Source organism: Cryptomeria japonica, chromosome 10, assembly GCF_030272615.1.
Source record: "Cryptomeria japonica chromosome 10, Sugi_1.0, whole genome shotgun sequence".
Taxonomy (NCBI): domain Eukaryota; kingdom Viridiplantae; phylum Streptophyta; class Pinopsida; order Cupressales; family Cupressaceae; genus Cryptomeria; species Cryptomeria japonica.
In genome coordinates, this window is record NC_081414.1 from 630,304,141 (window position 1) to 630,328,050 (window position 23,910).

Genomic DNA, 23,910 nt, shown 5'->3' on the forward strand with positions numbered 1-23,910 from the left:
TGTTTGGCTTTTGGCATGGTGATCTGTTCGATTGGGGTCGCCTTGCTCCATCCGCATGTTTCCCGAAGTGATGCTGTCTTTAATGTTTTCCTATCCAAACGTGCGCATGAATGTCGACATTGTTGATGGCAGCTAGTTAACCCTTAAACCCTATAACAAAAAACTTCAGAAACCCTTTAAACTGTAAAAGTGAACACTTACCTTGCAAAGTGAAAGCATTCATGGCCACAAATAATGTATATACATGTATATATATACATGTATTTACATGTATATACACATATATATCTATATATATACACATGTATATATATATATATATATATATATATATATGCACAAATCCTAAAAAATTGTAAAAGTAAACACTTATCTTTCAGAGTGAAAGCATTCACGGTCACACAATGTATATACATCTATATACATGTATTTATATTAGATTTTCTTAAAAGTATTTGTAGTGCTTATAGATATAAATACATGTATATATATACATGTATACATATATGTCAATCCATTCTAAAATTTATATATCCACAAAGTCACTAATCATTAACAAGATTACAAAAGAGCAATAACCAAGAGAGAGCAACAAATTTTAAGCAAAACAAAGTGTCAGGATAGTATTACAAAAACGTAAAAAGCCTAAAAGTAGAGGATATTAAATGATCAGAAAACATTGTAAAATGTAAATGATCAAAATAGCAAACATAACTGCACTTGTAACCTGAAAAATTGTAACAAAACTTAAAAAGTGAACAGTTTTCTTGTAGAGTGAAAGGTTTTTTTCATTTTACAGTTCTATTTGACTTAACAACAATAGTGTAATGCCATTGATGACTATGCTCTATTGCAGTATACATAGGTTAACATAGATGACATTACAGTGTTGGATGTTATGAAATGAGAAACCGTAAAATGTAAAACCAGTGGATGTTAGGCCTTTACTCACGCAGATATCTTCCTGAACTGCATGTTTGTTTTCTCCTAATTTCATTACAACTTTAGAATGTTAGATTCGTTGAACTGTGAAAGAGCATGGTCATAAGGAGAGTCTATGTAAATTTTAAATTAGTCAAAACCATTAAGCCCTAAAAAATATTAAATGCATGGATTAGATGATGGAAAGCCAAAAAAATCAGTGATGTGAAACCTTATAAAATTTATAGGATGAACTCTACAAACAATAGTAATTTTATCTTCATAGCCCATGGTGGTATCACTACCATGTTATGCACCCTTCTGATGTACATATTTTTGATGCATATCATCTTAAAGCTATGTCAAATAGTATCTAAAAGTGATTATACTTCTACAGCTAATCTAAGTTACTCAGATTTAATTCTTCAACTAATTATAAGAAAAAAAACTAGAAATCCTATTCATTTGCAGCGCTTTGAATCAATTTTTTTTCACCCCATACCATACGTGATGTGTATGGTCTTTTCCATTTTTTGATGTTTGCAGTCAATGTTTTTTATAACGAGTCAACAAAAAATTCTTGTATTTACAAAAAAAATTATGATCTACTTTGAGATAAGCTCTCTTATTCTTTTGTATTCACTTTTTTTAGTAATGCATTTTGATTTTGTCATCCCAACAGAAAACAACCACACTAACACAATCAAATTTCTACAATGGATAGAAGATTGAAAGAAACACAGGACATTAACAGTGTCATTGGAAGGATGTTGCAAGTTAAAGAGCAATCTCAGAAAGTCAATCCATAACTACGAATATAAAATAACTAGCCAATCAACAGAAAACCCCTCTACATCTTGTAGTGATGTAACCACCATAGATAGTATGGAATTATGACCTCTTCCAATACCAACTGCTGAACAATTGACTGATCCACTGGTTATTTTCACATTGGGAGATAAAATATTTAAATGGAGTGATAACGAGCTTGGATGGGTTGCCTGGGTAGATCCTCTCTCTCTGTAATTACTGAGTCTTTGAAAAGTTACACTCATATTTTGATTAGCCTTCGAAACAAAGAAATTCATCTCATATTTTGATTAGTCTTAGATGAGGTGAACTCATACTTTGGTAACCCATTGTCAAACATTTAAATCATAAAGTGAAACTTTATATTTTCTAAGCTTGTCAGCATATGAACAATTGACCACTTAAACACATGTTCCAATTAGTCTCTAATCGATTGATTACCATTTGAAACAAAATCTTCAACTCATATCTTCATTAGTCTATGGTGAGTTGAACTCATTTTTTTGTACTTGATTCTTAAATCTGTAAATCGTAAACTAAGAATTTATATTTTGCTGTTCTTATGCATATATGCCTTTGATCGGTTAAATTCATGTTTCGATTGTATTCTAAAATAAGAAGTACAGTTCATCATGCTTGTAATTTAGTGTTAACTGTGGAAATCACAAAAAAACTTTCCACCTTAATGTAGGTACAATTTCCCCGTTTTCAATGGGGTTAGTTGACCACTTAGTTGAACTGACCCAAACTAAAGAATTACTAAATAAAACAACAAAAAAAACAAAACTACAATTCTCAATTTTTGTTGCCGACAACTTTCATATTTAGTAGAATTTTGCTGCGTACTTATCAACGACAATGAATTACTTGAGCCATTATGGCATTCAATCTATTCTAATAGAATATTTTAAACGTCATAATAGGAACCCAATCAACTTTATTCTGCAAGGCAATATACCAGTCCAGACGACAGGAAATTTATCGTCAGATTGAATCTGAAAGGATTTTCAAACTAACAAACAACTAATTACCATATCCTTGCATGGCGATTTGTTTATTTCATACGAGTTGTACACTATTTAATTCTTACAATAAATAGAACTTTTAGGATGAAATAAATTAACTTCCTCTCATAACATGAATTGGCATGTACGCTAAGTTGTGAGATTTGTCTTAAACAAAAAAGGTCTATATCAACAATGGCATCTCCAACAAACACCTCTGAACCGATACATGAGTGCACAATTGACAGTTTGGTAAGCTAATTTATCAAACCTTTTCAAAACAAGAAACTTTAATGTTAATTTTTTCATAATACATTTCTCTTTTCCATTCCATCCTTTTCATTACTGCATGCACCCTTTTTTCATAGCATAGTCAAAAAATAGATGAACATTGTAGATAACATAGCTTGATTACATACTCTACTAAGCACATGCTTTAAATTAACGAATAAGCACATGTATAACTTGCTTAGCATTAACATTAAATCCTCTATATTCATATTATTTTTTTGTAGGAAAATACCCAAGACTATGCCCCTGCTCCTTTTGCAATTCAATCTATCAATGCTTGGGATGAGCTTCCTTCAGAATTGCTACAAGTTTTGTCATTTTAGAAAATGAAGAACAACAAAGATGATACTGACAGATATAAATTAGTGTTATTTGATGGCACATACATGCAGTTAGAAATCTTGCCTTCTAAGTATGCTACTCTGATAGATTCATATATCCTAAAAATAGGCACAATAGTCCAGTTGTCCAGTTATACATGCAGATACATATGGAACACAAGGTAGGAAACAAACGATGTTTATTAAATAAGATATGTTTCATCTCTATTTAGTTGTTTTTAAGTATAATCGAAAGTATTTTAAAGAAAAGTCTTTTCTTTTCACAGGACAATTATAATACTTAGTTTGCAAGTAAAACAAAGTGATTGTCCGTTCTTTGGTAATCCAGTATACCTGTTCAAAGAAAAACAACCTGAAATTGCATCTGAGGACACACCATCATCATCTAAATGATCTCTTCAATTTTCTATTGAATTTCCATCCCCCCAAAGTACAACCTCTGATAACATAGGCCCTATCAAAAGTTTAAATCCATACCAAAATAAATGGACAATCAAAGGCAAAGTTACTCATAAGCGCCCTATTAAGGCATACAACACAACCACTAAAAATAGCCACGTGTTTAGCTTTGACATTGTCGACATCGAGGGTTGTGAAATTAGAGTCACATGTTTTGATGAAATAGCTCAGTTACACTCTAACCGTGTGGAAGTAGGTTCACATTATGTTATTTCAAAGGGATCCATCAAGGAAGCAAACACAAGATACAACAAACTAAACAACCATTTAGAAATCATCTTGTCTGATACATCCATATTAAAACGCTGCACCAATGAAGAACAACCAGATCAACAACACTCTCCTTTCATGCCTATTAGTGAAGTGTTTCAGCTAACCAATAACACGTTGGTTGACATAATTGGTGTTGTTTTATACATTGGAGATATCATTCCAATACACAGGAAAGATGGTAGTCAAACATAGAAGTGAGTTGTCAAAATTAATGATCTGTCTGGATCAACAATTGACATCAACCTATGGGGTCCAATATCAGAACAAAGAGGACTAGAATTGAAAAACATGTTGACTAGTTATAGTGTTGTTATCCTTGCTTTACATAATGCTCGTGTTGGCTATTTCAATGGAAAGGTTATAAACATAACAACTACCACAATATTACATATCAAACCACCTTTTCTAGAGGCAGAACCTCTAACATTAAGAGGAAAGGACCCTTTGCTTGCTGCAACCTTTCTTCCAACAACTATCCACATAGATGGGAAATATACTAGAATGACTATTTCTTCAATCCGTGAGTGCATGAGTGTCAAACTAGAAACAATTCAAACTACTTTACTGGTTGTTCTACATTTTATAAACATAACCGATAAAAATTTCTATTACGCAGTTTGTCCATTAATAGTAAATGGAAGGCCTTGCAAAAAAAAATGTATGCAACAGGTTGATGATTCTTGGTTCTACCCTAGATGTGAAATGACCATGCAAGACTGCAACTATAGTTACCTCTTGCCAATAAAGTTACAAGATGCAATAGGTACTCTTTGGGCCATTGCATTTGATGACGTTGGCATTCGCTTGCTAAACAAAACTGCAAAAGAGCTTTGTGCACTGGAAAATGATGCGACAACAATAGAAACACCTTGCTCAGTGATTAACAGGCTTGTGTCACATCACTATTCTTTCACACTCTTGGTGTCTACTGACACATACAATTCTGAATCAAAGATGAAAGTCACAGTCAACAAAGTCTCCCCCGTTGACTACAAATCTGAGTGTGATGCATTCCTTGTAGAGATTGGTTGCTTACATACACAGGCTTAGCATTATAAGGCATCTTGCCTAATTACAAATCTTTCTGTTTATGATACAATTATTACATTACATAATTTACATATTTGATAGTTTTACAAATACAAACAATTAGCTTTTATGCACATATGACTACTTCTATAAATATGTATATGCACATTTCTTACATCTATTTCTTATCTCTTTGAAATTCTTTCCTCGTCACATAATCTTTTTTTCACTCATGCTTATTACTTTTGCATGTACTGTTATAATCAGATTTAGTCAATAAATATATATGTTTATATGTTTGTGCACATTTGACTATACAACATTTCAAAATCTTTGAGGAAGCTTGCTCTTGCATTGGACAACACGTTTAACTGCTTATTCTTCTATACTGGTTAATTGCCTTGCAGAATAAAATTGCTTTCCTTGAGATTCCTCTCGTATATAAGTACTTCCTTGTCATGGTTTCCTCTACAATAACATGTTGAAATTTATCTCAATTTTCCAGTTCTCTATTTCTTTGAAGCATTAATAATTACTCAGGTAATAATTTTCTTGAACTATAAAGTTTCTGCAATCTCAACATTCTTTCCAATATGTCTTTTACCTTCGATTCTCAACTTTAACTATTCTCTTTCCTGTAAAAGTATTTACAATTCAATGCATTTTAGTGTATCTGTAAACATATATAAGTATGTATAAGTAAATAATTATTTGCAGAAATTTTATACATATATGCACATATATATCTTTTTTTTTTTGCATATGTATTTATAGAGGTATACAACACCAGAATTATTCATAGTTATAGAATTTTGTATATATACATGTGTACTTATATATGTGTATATCTATATATACAAATTTTCATATATTTGATTAATATGTATATATACATACATCTGTATGTATCAAAAAATTACACACACATATAAAACTTATTTTGTATATCTGTTTGTAAAGGTATACAAGACTATATATATATATATATATATATACACACACACATGTGTAGTTATATATGTGCATATGTATATATACAAAACTTCAAATATTTAATTGATATGTATATATACATGTGTATATGTATACATACATTTGTATGTATCAAAAATTATTCATAGTTATAGAATTATATATATACATGTGTAGTTATATATGTGCATATGTATATATACAAAACTTCAAATATTTAATTGATATGTATATATACGTGTGTATATGTATAGATACATCTGTATGTATCAGGAATTACTATATCCACACATATGTATATTTTAATAATGCTTTTGAAAAAGAAAATCACTAACAACAAGAAGTCTAGCCAAAAGAACACTACAAATTCAATAAACCACTTTGCAAAACCCATACATTTCAAATAAACTAGTTTACAAAACCCATACGTTTCAAAAAAATCTTAACCAAACATATATACACTAACAAACACAAGATTATATCATTTGACATATATATCATTATATATATCTATGCATATGCATCTCACAATGAACTCACCATCACGAAACTGATCCCCAAAAACACATAATCATAGATTAGGCAATTTTCAATTCCCAAACATTCTTAATACATACTTCAATGCTTTCTTCTGTTCACTTATGAAAATTCTGACATACCTTTATTCTCTTCCAAATATTAGATATCTTTCGAGCCTTCCACTCAAGAAGTCGATGCTATCAAATTGAAGAGAAATCAAATCAATAGAACTTACTATGCAAAGAACAGAGGGAATATCTCCAAGAAATGACAATTGAAGCGTCATGCACTACAAAGACCTGATAGTAACTCAGGAAATTTATTACAAATAGAAAGCAATGACCTTGAGCAAACTAATGTGAATCAAACACATTCTACTGCTCCTGAACTTGCCCTTAAAACACCTTCATTTCAACATGCATTGTCTAATTTCTGAAAAAGGATTGATATGTTGGAGGCCACAGACACATGTAATGTTTGTAAAGAAATGTATGTGGGCATGACAATTAAAAAAGTCAACCATGTACTTGTGTGCATGAGATGTTCTGCTGAAAAAGGTCTCCACCGTTTCTCATTATCAAACAATATGGACCCAGGTGAGCAACCTTCTATTTTAAAGTCTCTTTCTCAAGTAGAAGAAATGCTCATAGCAAGGATTGCCCTTGTTTTGCAAGTTACACATGCAAGAGGAGGACAATACAAGTATTCTGGACACACAATTAACTTCCCAAAAGATATTTCTGAAATTGCATTAACATTGCCCCGTCAAATTCAACATTTAGAAATCCTTATTGTCCGTAGAACCAATTTACAAGGATTAACTTATGACTATTACGTTAATAGATTTTGCGTCATGGATGCATTGACTTACAAAATAAAACATGATCAATACTACAAAGATGTTGTCATTGATCTAGATGCAGTGCAACTATTACTAGACCAGAACACTGACATTACAGAGCTATTGCATTCAGTAGCTTCACCTCAAGAAGATCCTTTTCAAGATAATCCAACTGTGTCTAACATTAACAATGAAGAAGAAATAGTAGAAAACACTTCTTCATTCATTCCACAACTTCCATCATCAATACCTGAACTTGATGCCATAAAAACAATCCTACATCTAGATAATACCAACAACAATGTTGTTCCTTGGCCACAAATCAGTACATCGCCTATCAATGAGTACAATATAGAGGGCTTGCTTTCAATGGAATTCCCAACACTCTTCCCTAATGGAATGACTTTACCACTACAACAAAGAACAAGGCATGTACATTTACATGAATATGATTTGCATTTGATCAAATATTATGATCAAAGATTTGGTCAACATGCGCGGTTTAGATATTATATCTACAATCTTATGATGACACATCGATCTCAACAATCAGCTGTTGTTTTCATTAAGACTAATCTAGAAGATAGTCTTCCAGATAATCTTCATGGTCTAAAAGAACAGTTGCAAAATACACCCTCAAATGAATTACCAAATCATATCATGCGATATGCAGCCTTGTTGCATGGTACACATGCATTTTGGAGCAAATCCCGATGAGACCTTACAACAATGATAGAACAGTTAGGTGCACCTACACTATTTTTTACCTTAAGCTCAACTGATACAAAATGGCCAGACCTGCATAAGTTATTCCCAAAAAAACAGTCAACTACTATGCACAACAACAAAAAGTTTATTGAAAATTTAGTCAATAATCCACATATAACAACTTTATACTTGCACTTAAGATTTCAAATCTTTCATGATGAAGTCATTGTCAAACAGCTGAAAGCCATTGACCACTGGTACAGATATGAATGGCAACACCGAGGATTTGCCCATATACATGGTTTTCTTTGGTTGCCACAAACACCCAATATTGACAACCTTGATTGGTCGGATCATGCAAGCATCCAATCAATTAAGCACTATTTGACCAGTACATCACAACATGGAATCCACGTACTGAAGAGGCTCGCTTGAACAGGCAGTATATGCCTGCAATTTCAGATCTATGTATTGCAGATACAGAAATCATATCCAGGTCTGATCCTTCCACTAATTATTTTGAATTAGTCAATGTTGTTCAACGACATACAAAGTGTTTAGAGTATACTTTCTTGAAGAAAAAAAACTCAACACTTGAATGTCGGTACAAATCTCCTTGGCCTGAACAACTTGAATCCTCATTCCTATTAGACCACAATAATAACCCATCATACAAGCCAACAAGGAATGAAAATCGTCTAAATGTGCACAAACCAACGATGCTTGCCATATGGAGGGATAATGTTGATTGTCAAGCCGTCTCCTCCAAAATAGTAGTTCTGCAATATATCTCAAAATACGCATCCAAAACTGAACACAAGTCAGAAAGTTATACTGACATGCTAAAATGCATTATTGGATCAACGAATTCAGAAGATACAATCCTGTTAGCATACCAAAGATTCATGATGGGGATTGTTGCTGATAGGGACATTAGCGCTCAAGAAACTTGTTACATGCTACATAAACTCCCATTGATATCTTGCACATGTTAGTTTGTGACCCTCAATGTTGGGAAAAGAATCTTCCAACGTATAGTAAACTATGATGAAGGATCACAAACCTCAATTTCTTTCATTTCCAATTACATGAAATGACCATCAGAGTTAGCAAACCTAACTTTGCTGCTTTCAACTCAACAATATACTTACTCTGACCAACATAAATCATGTAAATGGTTGAAAATAAAGCTACCAACAATTGTAAATGTCTACCCACAACACAAATATTTACCTTTAGAAGATGACAACAGTTTTGAAAGTTTTTGTTGGAGTGAATTGCTTCTCTACAAACCATTTCGAAGCATCCCTCTACATATAGGCAACTCAATTGATGAAATTATAATAAATTGGAAACATCTTCAAAGTACAGATTACATCCACTGGCATGTAAATGGCATTGAAGAACACATGACAACAAAAAATAACGAAGACCTGCAACCAGAAGACATTCAACAATCAACTCATCAAGATCTATACGAATGAGAGTTCTTGTCACAAATGGGAGCATCAAACAACTTTGACATTGCTACTCTTCAAATGCTTGACAAACGTGATTTTGATCTCAATTTTAATTGGAGTGATTCTATACCTAATGAAATACTGCATTCAAAAGCATCTCAGCTCATTTTGACAGAGAAAAGCCAAACACCCCACACCCTTGCCAACCTGCATTCAAATGCACCTGCTAACTATGAGCTTGCAAGAAACCAAATTACTGCACTTGATATTATTAAAACCCATACTGAACAAAATTTGTATTCTTCACCATTACGTTTAATTATTCAAGGCACAACAGGCACTGGAAAATCATTTCTTATTGACTGTATAACTAAATAGTTAAATTCTGATTTAGAACCTGCACAATACCCTTTGCTTGTACTAGCACCAACAGGTGTTTCCACATATAATATCCAAGCAACCACAATCCATGCTACCCTCCGTATACCCATTCAAGAATACAAACCCTTAACAGGCCATTCCCTATTAATGTTTCAAGAGCAATGTAAACATTTATGTTACATTTTAATAGATGAAATGAGCTTTGTTGGCCCTCAATTACTGATTAAGATTGATAAAAGATTGCGAGAAGCTTTTCCCACCAGACAACATGAATCATTTGTAGCCATCTCAATCATTTTGGTTGGTGATCTTGCACAACTTCCCCCAGTTATGGATAGACCATTATATGCATCTCACTCAACAACATTGGCTCTATGGCACACGTTCAATACTGTTGTCACCTTGGATGTTCCATTTTGTCAACAAGGTACAAGCTCTTCATAGATGCAATTCTGTGAAATGTTGCTTAATATATGCAACAAAACGCCATTGCAAACAAACTCGGAATGCCTACAACTGCGGTCAACCCATGCTTTAACACTTGAACAGAACAACCACTTCAACCAACAAAAGCATTTGTTTGCAACAAACACAACTTCAAGTGAACACAACATAAAAATGTTGACACAATTGCACTCACCTGTTGCACATGCAACAACAATCATTGCACATCAAAGAGATAAGAAAACACACCAAGAAGAACAACTATCATTTGAAATCCTTCTTTCTATAGACCAGGAAGTAATGCTTATTGCAAATTTATGGATAGAAGTTTGCCTTGTTAATGGTGCTTTGGGTCAAATAAAAAAAATGTCTATGATGCAGGTTCTAAACCACTTGATTTGCCAAAATATGTGGTGGTTCTTTTCCAACATTATACTGGGCCTTCATGGGATCCAACAAATCCAAAACATGTACCCATTTCACCAATTACTAGAGGAAACTGCACACAAATTCCACTAGCAATGGCATGGGGCATTACTATTCACAAATCAAAGGGTCTAACACTAGACTTTGCAACAGTTGATATTGGGAAAACAGAGAAACAAGGCCTCACATTCATAGTGCTTTCAAGAGTTCAATCAATTGATCACCTATGCATACACCTGACTTTCACCTACCAAAGGTACTCAAGGTTGCAAGGTGCAACATCAACCATTCTACGAAAGAATGAGGAAGACCGTTTTCTAAAGCTTTCACGCATCATAGAAGAAACATACTTGCATAACAAACAAAATCAAGTACTCAAACCGCACCTTCATTATGTTTTTACATGCTGCATATCTTCTATCAAATGCATCAACAAATTTCAATATTTACACTTTGCAGGATCAACAACAAAAGTAACCTGTATTATATTGAGTATGAATTTGAAGAGCCCTCTTAGATGTGCAAACTCTCCAACAACAGGTACAACTCTACCATCCATTTGTTCTTCAACTATTTTATTGCTTTCAAAATCTACATTTTCTAATATTTACCAAAACTATTTTCTGATACATTGTTATTTATCACAGGTTTCAAATGCAACCCAACGAAGAAAGCTACAGAACACGACAACCACCTTAACAAAATACAAGACCGCTAAAACCTGTAAGTGCACCAAAATATCAATTATTAATATTAGCCATTTGTTGAATACATTTACTATTCAATAACAAACTCTTGATACAGATTATTTGCCACAGGTTTAAGATGATATACATTAGATGGATATGAAACCATTTACAATAAGTTCTCTTTGTCATTAGATTCTTATTTTCAGAACCAATACATTCACTGAATTTTCTATAGTGACAATACTATTAACTATTTAGCATTCAAGTTACTCAATTTAACACTGCTTCCATTCTCTCATTATCATCAATTAACATTTTCAGGTTGTCCCTACTTTTAGATTTCAGTTTTCAATAGAATTCACCATCCCACTCACCAATGTAATTACTTTCAAGGTATGTAACCTTCTTCAGATTATCTACAAAATCATCATCACTGTATATTGTACACTTATTCAATACGTTGAACGAATTATCTATCATTAAAATTACTCAATTTAACATTAACTACCTTCTCTTATTATCATCCCTTAACATTTTTAGGTTGTCTTGATTGAAGATTTCACCTTTCGATGAAGAACAACATCCATTTCACCAAGCTCATTACTTTCAAGGTATGTAAACTTTTTCAGATTGCATAATGGTATTAGATTGCTCAATATATTAGACCCACTTCAAAAATTCATGGCAAATAAAGTGACTTGTTTTCATAGCAGTAGGACAACTGTAGCACTCATTTACTATTTTCAAAAAATTATTTATATAACAGATTTGCAACACTTCTTAAACCAAATGTGATTATTAATCTAAAAAACTTATCTGTAGGAAAACCTCTTGCAAAACACTACAAAACTGACTAATTTTATCTTGTGGATGATTGGTGAAATTGTCATTGTGCCATGTCACATTCCAGAAGGTATTATCTTAGTAAAAATTACTTCATTATAAATTTTGATCAAATTTTTGCATTTTTTTGAAAAGTATTTATGTTCACTAGTTCTGTCAGTTTTGGGAATCTAACTTATGTAAATGGATCAATGATGCAGGTTTTACATGACATAAATCAGATGCATTTCAACAAAAGGTTGTATAACATGCTACTCTTACCAGCTTGGGGGATGGTTGGGAACAATACAACCTACAAAATAAATAATTGTCAAAAAAATAATTCATGACATTTTCTTTCTGTACATCATGCTACATACAGTAGCATGGGGGATGGTGGGTGGAATACTTTGAATTTTGGTAACAACCATTGGTTGGGTTATGTATAGTACCTACACTATTTCACACACACACACAGATATATATATATATATATATATATATATATATATATATATATATATATATATATATATATATATATATATATATATATATATATATATATATATATATATATATCAGATTGCAAACTAATGTGGAAAACATAGCATTACTAACGTTCAAAAGTTTTATGGATTTCAGGTTGATTAATACTTTTTAAAGATGAATCTAAATCCAGATATCTTTTTATGAAAGGCATTGAAATCTCTGATGGAAATGGTTAATGTACAAAACTCTAATTAATCTAATGAGATAATGCCTTTACAATCAGACCTATCAGCCTCCTGTTGCAGGCACTCCCCCTACAAGTGCTAGTTATTATGTTCCCTTCCTTAAGGGTGCCTATACGTGACATTTCATGAACCATCCTTTATTATGGGAGTATGGATTCTTTGTTCCACCATTTATAAGGAGAAATGAAGAAAGAAGTAACCAAAAGATTAATGATTTTATAATTTTTTTTTATGAATGAAGTAAAACAATATGTAGGAGGACTTAAAGTAATCATGAAAATTCTGTCTAGAAAAACATGTGAACTGTTTGAAAAAACATCTTTACAAGGCATCCAAGACGATGCAACAGATCGTACTTGTTCATTTTTCACTCCTGCAACAAATGCTTTTAAAATATTCTCAAAGGTTGGCTACTTTAATTTATTTTATTTAACAACTTCGAGGGTCATTTATATTTTTCATTTATTCCTACCATGAATTTTTTAAATTTTTTAAAAATGAAATAAGTTTTACTTATTTCTTTTAAATTTACATGAGTTTTTAGTTTTTAAAAAACTTGTTTTTAATTGATAAACAACTTCTAGATTTGATTGATAAACTTGCACACAATCAAATCCAGAAGTTGTCTATCATGATCATAGATTGTGGAAATCTAATAGAATTTTTTTTTAATTCATAAATAATTTTTTATTTGATTTCATCTCTTTTTTAATTAATTAATTTATATAATATTATGTTGAAAAAATTTACTTATTGATTATATATTATAGTTATATTTAATAATATATGATTATAATATAGATTTGTATAATTAAATAATAAATATTTAGCATATTTAATATAAAACATATTTTTAGAATATAATAATTTATTAAAAATATACTTTTAAATTTACATTATATAATCTTAACATATATAATAATAAATAAATATATTAAATTTAAATATACAATTTATAATTAAAATTATTCTTTTGAATTTTTTCATTACACTTTTTATTTTATTGTTTTTCAAAAAAATAATTTATATAATATTAATATCGAAAAATATTATACATTAATTATATATTATATTTATATTTTATAATATATTATATAAAATTTAGATTTATTTATAATTAAATAAAAAATATATGTGTTAAATATTTAAAATATTTGATATACGAATATATATTTACCTAATAATGTTATGATATTGTTATGAGGATTCAACTATGTAAAATCATAATTTGACTAGCTATTGAAAATATCTCCTACTTATCAATATAATAATGTTTTTAAAATATATTTAATAATTTACATTATACAAAATTAAAATAGAATTTGTACAATAATAAATAAATATATTTAATTTTAATATACAATTTATAATATAGTAGTACACTTAAATTATATACATATATAATTTTAACTTAAGTTTAAATTTATTTCCCTTATCATTCAACTAATAACAATGTCATGCCTTTATTTTATGAGTGGTTTCGGTGCCTCATCCCTTTCCCTTTGAAAATGAAGCCCAAAACTCTCTATATCACATATCATAGCAATTGTGTGGGTTGTTTGCCACAAGCAGAGGGATGACTTATCACAAAATTCATCAAACCAATGCAAATTTTATCTCTATCTCTATCTTCCTCTCTCTGCCCCCTCTCTCTATCTCCTTACATCTCCTTATGTCTCTTTCTCTCTCTTTCAACTCTATCTTTCTCAGTATACTTATCTCTCCATTTCTACATCACACCTTACCTCTCCTTGCATCTTTTTCTTCCCCCTCTATCTTTCCCACTATACCTATCTCTTCTCTCCCTTCTTCTATCTATGTCTCTCTCCCTCTCTCCCTATCACTACTTAGCTCTATATATCTCTACTCTATCCTCTGTTTATTTATCTTCCTTCCTCTTCCTCCTTCTATCTATTTATGTATGTCTCTCCTCCTCTATCCCTCTCCCACACACACTCCTTATTTCTTCCTCCCTCTCTCTATCTCTATTGCTTGTCTCTATCAACTCCTTAATCTCTCACTTGTTCCGTCGCTATCATTATATTCCTATATATCCCTCTCTCTCACTATCTTTATCTCATTGTCTCTATCTCTCTTATCCAATCCATCTCCCTCTATCTCTTTAGCTATCTCTCTCTATATATCCTTCTTCACCTCTCTCTATGTCACCTCATATAAATTTATTTTTCTACCTCTCCATATCCTCCTCTCTCATTGGCTCCCTCTCTCTATCTCTATGTTTTCACATCCCTCATTCTCTCCCCTTCAACCTCCCCCTCTATATATATTTATTTATTTAACACCCACTCTATCTTTTCCAAGTTATATCTATCCCTCAATCTTTCCTTTCCATCCCTATCTCTCCCTCTTTCTATTTATATATCTCCCTTTATCCCCCTATCTCCATAACACTCCCCATTTTTGTATGTCTCCTTCTCTCTCATCTCTCTATTTCTCTCCCTCCCTCTCTATCTCTCCCACCATATTTCTCTCGCTTATATAGGCACACACTCTTGGTATTTCTCCCTCCCTACCTCTATTTATATCTATCAAACTCCCTCTCAACCTTTTTATCCATCTCTCTATACCTTTCTCTAGTACTTATCTTCTCACCCTTTCCCTTTCGATCTCCCTCTCCCTCTCCCTCCTTATCTATATCTTATTATTTCATATCCCTCTTCCTTTTCACTACCATATCTCCTCTATATATTTATCTCTTTCATACCCCCTCTATCTTTCCTAAGTAAATATCCATCTCTTTATCTCCCCTTTATATCCATATCTCTCCCTCTTTCTATTCATATTTCTCCCTTTCTTTCCCTCTCTCCCCATCACTCCCTCTTTTTATATATCTCTCCTCTCTCTCATCCTCCTGTTTCTCTCCCTCCCTCTCCCTCCCTCTCCCTCCCTCCCTTTCTCTCCTTCCATATTTCACTCATATACACACACTCTCATTATTTCTCCCTGCTATCCTTATCTCTATCTATCTTTTCCCCTGTCTATCTATATATACCTCTCTCTATTACAAGCATATTTGTCACTCTTGCCCCCTTTACCTTTATCTCGGGCTATCTCTCCCCCTCCATCTCCCTCTTTATCTATATTTTATCATCTCTACCTCTCTACCTTATTCAGTTCATCTCAATTGGAATAACACTATTCATCCATTATTTTCTTTTTGAAATTTTTATTTTTCTCCTAAAAGAACATGCACATATAGAAATAACAATAGATGGTAGAAGTGGACCATTAAGATATCTATCTTTCTATAAATGCGCATGTTTCCCTTTCTCTTCCCACATATCTATGTATATCTCTCTTTCTCTTCCTATATATCTATATTTATCTCTTCTATCTATCTCCCTAGATTTGTCTCTACCTCCCTCTATATATCTATGGATGCATTGTTGACTCGAAGCTATCACTTCTCCATTGAGACATTTTTTTACAAACATCATTTGCTAAATGGTCTATCAATTGACCTCATGCACTACATGAACATGTGCAAAAATAGAACGATTTTTCCAATTGACCTTCCATACCTCTTTGGTGTACCCATTGCAATCACTAGTTTATGAAATGTGAGTATATAGGGAGATGTGATCCTCTCTACTTTCATTACGGTAGACATGTATGCGAGATGTGGACGCTTAGCTGTTTGGGGAAAATGTAAATATGTGTTCGATGGAATGGCTTTAGATTTTTTTTTTTTAAAACAAATTGAAATCGGCATTCTGCCTGCCTGTACTCCGAATAGGGTATGGAGTCTGGACATTCATCAAGGTATAATTGAAAATGTATCAATTTTTCAGATCAACTACAGCCTTTTGAAAAAAACTTATGCACTAAATTCAATAAAGAAGAATTTATGCACGAATTCTCTCATATATATTGTTGTTAGTAAGAGGTTGAAGGGTTGAGAAGATAAATAGAAAATTACTGCATTTAGTATTAACAAACTAAATCAGTCTCCTACAGCCGCTGCTTAGATCTTTTCACTACATTAAAAAGGTACATCTGAAAAAATAGGGGTTTTAGAGCTGGAGACAAGATTTCTGTAGTCTTTTAAATGAGATTATTGGCTGCAAGTTAAAATTTGTTTCAGCTGGATATTGTTCCTAGAGGTGTGAGCCGTTTCCATAATTTGAAAGGAATTCTTAAGATTTCCATACAGTGTAATGGGCGTTTATAAATTCCAAATTCTTTGCCACCATTTTCCCTTTCCTGTGTCAGTATTGACCAAATTATTGATCAACGCCCAGAGTCTGAGATAGAATGGGCACCTTGGAACATTTCAAAGAACATAAACTGTAATAATTGGTATCTGAAGGATACTAATTTGACTTGCGATTTTTCTATGATCTCCCTTAATCGGGTGCTTGAGCTAAATGCTGGGCTCCTTTCCTTGTATTAACTTTGAGGGGTTTCTGCCCTTTAATTGTTATTGAAATCACAGCAAGACTAGAGAGCATCACATTGACAAAAATCTCCTCCTTCCAGACTTGGTGACTTTTAAAACCATCATTACTTCTGCCTTAGCTCTATCTCTCAGACATCATTATATCCTCTACAGACTCTACTTTATAGCTATGCTCTACCTCTCGGACATCATTATATCCTCTACAGACTCAACTTCATAGCTTGACTCAGCTCATAGCTTTTTACAACTCTCACAACCCTTCCCCTGTGGTGAAGGGAGCTTCCCCTTTTCATCCGATTTTAAAGCCTATCAAACAACTATCCTTTTCCAAGGAGCTAAAAGTGTGAGAGATAAAGATGCTACTCAATCCTCTCCATATCTCCATGTTTTCCTCACCTTCCGGAAAACTTTTTGGGAAGGTTCATGCTACGTAAAAGTGTGGATGCATAGACTAGTCATATGAATGGCTTAACAAAATGCCTCAAAAGAAAAATGGTCTAACAACATCATCATTGTAGGATACACACTAAATAAATGATTATGCGTACTTCAAATAATTATCCAAAATATAATATTACAATCATATATATATATATATATAAAAGAAGACAAATAAACATGGTTTGTAGATGATACAAAATTAATAAAGATGTGACCAAGATAAGTCCAGATAATTATAGATTTATAACTGCAATGATGATAATCATTAGTCTTAAAATTATATCCAACGAAATAACGAGTATCCAAATTTTAAAACCAATCTACGACATACAAATAGATATCAAAATTGTTCCGCTTTAATGAAAATTCTCTAATTTTAATCTTGAATGCATGAATTAGGTAAATAATAATATAATATCAAATAAGATTATTTAATAATTCTATTTAAAAATAGGGTTGTGACAGTGAAAGGCTTTTGAGATATTCTGTATGTTTTGTTGTGGATGCATTTGGTCTTCTCGGTTGTTTAATTTGGAAGTATGTTTACCCATGTTGTGTATGCTTTGGAGTTTTTGTTTGTTAACCAATGTCTTGGAGATCCTTTTTGGCACTCTGTATTGTTCTGTGGTGTGTGGCCAGGAGTCTATTTTGTGTCTCCACAAGAATATTTCTTATGTATTGGTCTATTAATGGTTATTTTATTATGTCCCTTGACTTATTACTAGCTTTGCGTCCTTATATGAAGGATTTCAATGTTGTTTGGAAGTCTTAAAGATTTTCTGGCACTTAGTCATAAATCTATTTCCGTCTTTGAGTCGTCCTACCTCTTTATAGTAGATGCGTTGCGAAATTAGTCATATGCACTACAAAATTAGTCATGTGTTGCAAAATTAATCATATGCGCTACATAATTAATCATATGCGCTGCAAAATTAGGCAAATGCGCTAGACTGCCCTGTTTAATGTTTTGTCATCTTTTTCTAAGTCTGAGATGACTTTTTTAATTATGTTCTTTGTACCAGAGTCTATTTTCGGTATCTTTGTGATTTCCTAAGTTGGATATTGTTCAGATTTGGATTTATGATTATGTATTGGCTCTAGCAAGATGTATTGTGCCTTGTTGTTGAGGATGTATTGTGTTAGCTCCAACAAAATGGTTCATTCCTTTCTCTAGAGGATTGATTTATGATAGCTCTTACGAAATGATGTGTGCCTTGCTATAGAGGATTATATTGTTTGGGTTGAGCAAGGGGATATTTCCTTGCTCTTGTTTATTGGTTAATTGTTGAGGCTTTTGATTCATTTTTGTTGGCATTGGCTTTTGTTCTTGTTGCTTATGTGTATGTGCATAATTTATGATGTTATGGTTGAGCCTCCCTGTTATCTTGGTGTTATTGTTGTTTATCCTAAGGTCGTGGAATATGGTTAGGGGGAGTAGGCTTCCATGTGATGGTCAGGGTCATGAGAGGATAGTCTATCAAGAGGTTCCTTGTAAGGATGCTTGAAGTCTAGACCACTAGGAACACATTGGAAGTTTTCTTGATCTAAACAAGTGATAACCATAATAATTAATTAGTTGGGTTGGGTAATTAGGACTCACTTTAATAAGATAATTAAATGGATTTTGGTGCCCCACCACATAGCCCTTGAGTGGAGACTCAAGATGAGCTTGGGAAGACCATGGAGATGGTAAATTGAAATCCCTTGATTCTCTTATAGGTTGAGACAATTCCACATATCTATCAGGGGCGCGGGTGGAGATCCCGTAGTGCTGGGTGGAGATCCTGATGTTTATATATTATGGCCTTCTTTGTGAGGATAGCATGTGATGACACTCTTCCCTACATGTGTCCTTGTTCCTTACGCCATGTTTGTTGATATGCCTCTGGGAGTTCTATTACTTTCAATTTAGCCATGTGATGTGATTTGGTTTATTGATTCATGTGGTTGTTCTCAGTTGTGGTTTTTATCTTGTGAGATCTCTTCGGTTGTTGGGTATTAGCCTAGGTCTAGAGTGTGTGTGGGACCTTGTGTCATCTCCTAGCACGGGGGGTGGTTCCTTTGGTTCCACATGGTCAAGTGGTTTGATGCCTTCTTCCATTGTGATGTTCTTTGTTGGACCCTCTTGTGCGTGGATGTGGATTCTTATCTCTTCAGCTTATGGATGGATATTTGTAGAATATTGATGTATATGATACACTTGACATATGTATATGTAGAATTCATGAGATAGTTGTATTTCTAGTTTAGAGTTCTGCTTCTTGACGTAAAATGGATAATGAATTCATATATAATGGTAGATGGGATATTAGGATAATGATCATAATTCTTGTAAGAGAACATATAGTTGTAATTCTTCTTGTATTCTTGGATATTGTTTATTCATAGAAATGAGGAGTTAGAGTTTATGGTTTGGTTGGAAAAGAAGTTATTTCCTATTTGAGCTTACTTTATGGTATGGATGTGCATCTAGAGATATGTGAATGTCTATTGTGATTAAGGAATTGAAATAGTGGTAGACAATATTATGAATGGAATAATGATGTTAAGATAATGAATAAGATATTGGGAAGTAGGAATATTTGGATTGGTATTATTAAAATAAACCTTAAGGGGAGTTTAATAGCATTAACATGAATGTAATCATGATAGTTAGATGAGTGAATGATGTTATATATAAGCATGAAAATGTAAATGTTAGTTGTGTTAGAATGCATTGGATTATGGTAGTAATCATGATTTATGCTTATGATGATATGTTCGATGATGTTATAAGTAATGGCGTTGAAATACCCTAGGGAAAGATAGTTGTTGAGTTGTATTTATTTCCACTTGCATAATTTGTTCTTCAAATTATGTTTAAATTGAATAAATGCATGTGGTGAATGGTTGTTAATGCATTGAGCATTTTAGTTATATGTGTTGCATTAGTGGATGATATTTTAATTTTTTTATTATCTCTATTTGTATATTAGATGGTTAATTTCTCTAGGGTATTTTGGTGGGCATTACACAATCAAGCCTCGGGACACAAACGCCAAGGTGACGGGCTCAAATGAGAACAAAATTGTAAGAGAGTACAATTTAGGACACTATAGGAAGCTATCCCTAAATTTGAGAAATTTATAAAGGACCTATATAATTTGAGGTAGACGACGATGACCATGGAAACAAAGAAAAAAGAAATCGGTGATAGAGTTATCAACTTGGAAAAGGAGCTCTAAAATACATAAATGAGAATCTAGAGAGAGCATTGTAGAGCAAAAAAATTACCATTCAAGACAATGTTGATGGCATAAAAATTCTAATAGAAAAACTAAAAGAGATCCATGAGGGGTAGGTAACTAATGCAGAGGAAGGACAAACATCAATAAACATACACAATATACTTAAATAAATTCAAGGTGCATTCCAATTACACCACTTGGATACATTGCTTCTTTGGTATATTTTATATATGTCATCTTAAACTTCAGAAAGGACATACAAGATTGGTCTGATCATGGCCTCTTACTATGGATTTTGATGGCATACAAGTCATCATTACATCAAACAACTCAACAATGTATTATTTTGTTAAACCCTCATGACAACATTTACTATGAAAAGACACAAAAATATCCATATCTTTCCCAAATGATGAAATAATCCAAATTACTTTGTAGGATCCTTGTACATAAATTTAAAGAAGACTCTCACTAAGTTTGATCCTTTTGGGATGATGCAATACAAAGATATAGTTTTCTTAATGCTTGCTGGAAACCCTAGTTTTATCATAGACTTCCTCTCACCAAAAATGTCACAAGTCATTCAAAACTTAATGAAATTGGATTAGATAAGAAGGAAATGAAACTAGAACCATTTATCCACCTTTTCCCATTAGTTTCAGACTGTTATTGTACCGTACCAATCTATACCATACGTTTCTTTCTGGCTATTATAGGAAAAAATCAGTCATTTAGGACACCTTGTACCAAAAATGACATAACTTTTACAAATCCCAATGAAAATTGATGAGACCAACTGAAAAAGGAAGTAGGTTCACACAAATAACTTCTCTAACTAGTTTCAAATCATTACAAGAAAGATAAAATTCATCCAGGCCAAGAGAACATTCTGCAACATGAGAAAAGTTCAGAAATAATGAACAAAAATAGGGGTTTCTTCTTGTTCACAATCTCCAACAATCTCCAACCCTCTCCAACCACTAAATTCAACCTTAAAAGCCTTTTTAAGGTATTTACAATAGATTCCCAACTAATTTTTAACTTCCAACCATTCAACTTTAACTAGTGTACAACCTAGGACTCTTCACATTCCATGTTTTTGCAACTTTTTTTAATATATTTGCAAAATGACTCAACTTTAATTCCTATGACCCAAACTAGATATAAAATAACATAAATCAAAATAAAATCCCAACTTTATACTCTTTGAAGCCTAATAAACCTAGGGTGTTTCTGCACCAGTAACATTAAGAAATGGAAAAAGAAGACAAAAATAATCACACAAGGCAAGCACTAAGACTTGCCCAAGTAGGAAAATTTCTTCAAAGTTGAGAAGAAAGATCTCATGTATTTTACCAAGCTTTAGGAGGATTTATTCCAATAGGGAATGGAAATTATTGAGACCTTAAAACATCTCTAATTGGTCTGTTATGTGCTTATCCTTTTTTATGTTTTTTGGCATGTATTTTCCTATTAGTTCTCTTGAGTGAACATTTCTTATTGGTCTGTTGTTCTTCTTTATTCTCTTCTCTAATTGAAAGTTTTTTGGGGTCCCTTCAAAACCTATTTTTACTCATATATAACAAACAAAAAATAGATTAAGGTCCTTCATTGTAGATTTTAGATTATAAGAAATGTACTTCATTGGGACCCCCACATAAATTTATAAAGTTTGATTAAGTCCTTATAATTTTTCTTGCAATTTTCTTTATGTTGATTCTTGTGTAGCTCCCCATGTGTTTTGGTCATCAAGTATTTATTTAAAATTCTTTGTGCATTTTTGTTTGTAGTCTCTTTTATTTAACCACGAGATGTAAATTTCTAGGTAGAATTAAGACCTATAGATTAGGTCCCAAGATTCCTATCCCTCTTAAACCTTAGACCTAACCACTCTTTATCCACTTTTCTCTTTCATTTCAGGTTGTGGATCTCGAGGAAAACCTTAGACAAGTCTTAAAGTGTAATTCTACCTCAATATAATTTGGGCCCATTGTTTTCCCTCTCTACTATTTGGTTCCCCATCAAGCCTCAAGCCCATGAAAGGACCTTGGACCTTGGCAACCAATCCTAGGGTGCCAGGTTCCCCCATTCTTTTGTTCCCTCCTTCCATCCCTATTAGAATTTGGTTTTATGCATGAACCTCAAAACCTTGCACTATGTTTCAAGTGCTAGGTCTATTATGGTTTCCAAGCTCTATGGCCTCCTTTCTTTGCATCCTTATTCACAATTCCCTTCTTATAACCACAAAACAATATTTTGCTTGTTCCCTTTCCTTGTCCTCATTATAAGTTCCTCCCTAAGCCTAAATCCAAAACTTTCATTCCATAAGATTCTAGAGGTCTAGTCTAAAAATTTCTACCTCTCCTAATATTTTCATTTCAACTTCCCCCCTTGCTCCCAAATCCTATCCACTCACGTGTAGTTCTTCTAAATGTTGATTCTTACAAAGAATTGAAACTTTTGGACTTTATTCCAAGTTCTAGTATGCTTTAGAAGCCTATGACTATTAGTTTCATCTATCCCAAAAACTCTATTCGATTCAAACTTTATTATTATCAAAAGGTTTTTTGTACCCAAGATGCCCTTATTTTAACTATTGTCCATGATTTGAAATGTAAATTTAAAGACGAGTCATTGGTGATCCTGCTACCATTATGAGATTTTTTGAAGTTCTTCCCACCTAGATTCACTCATG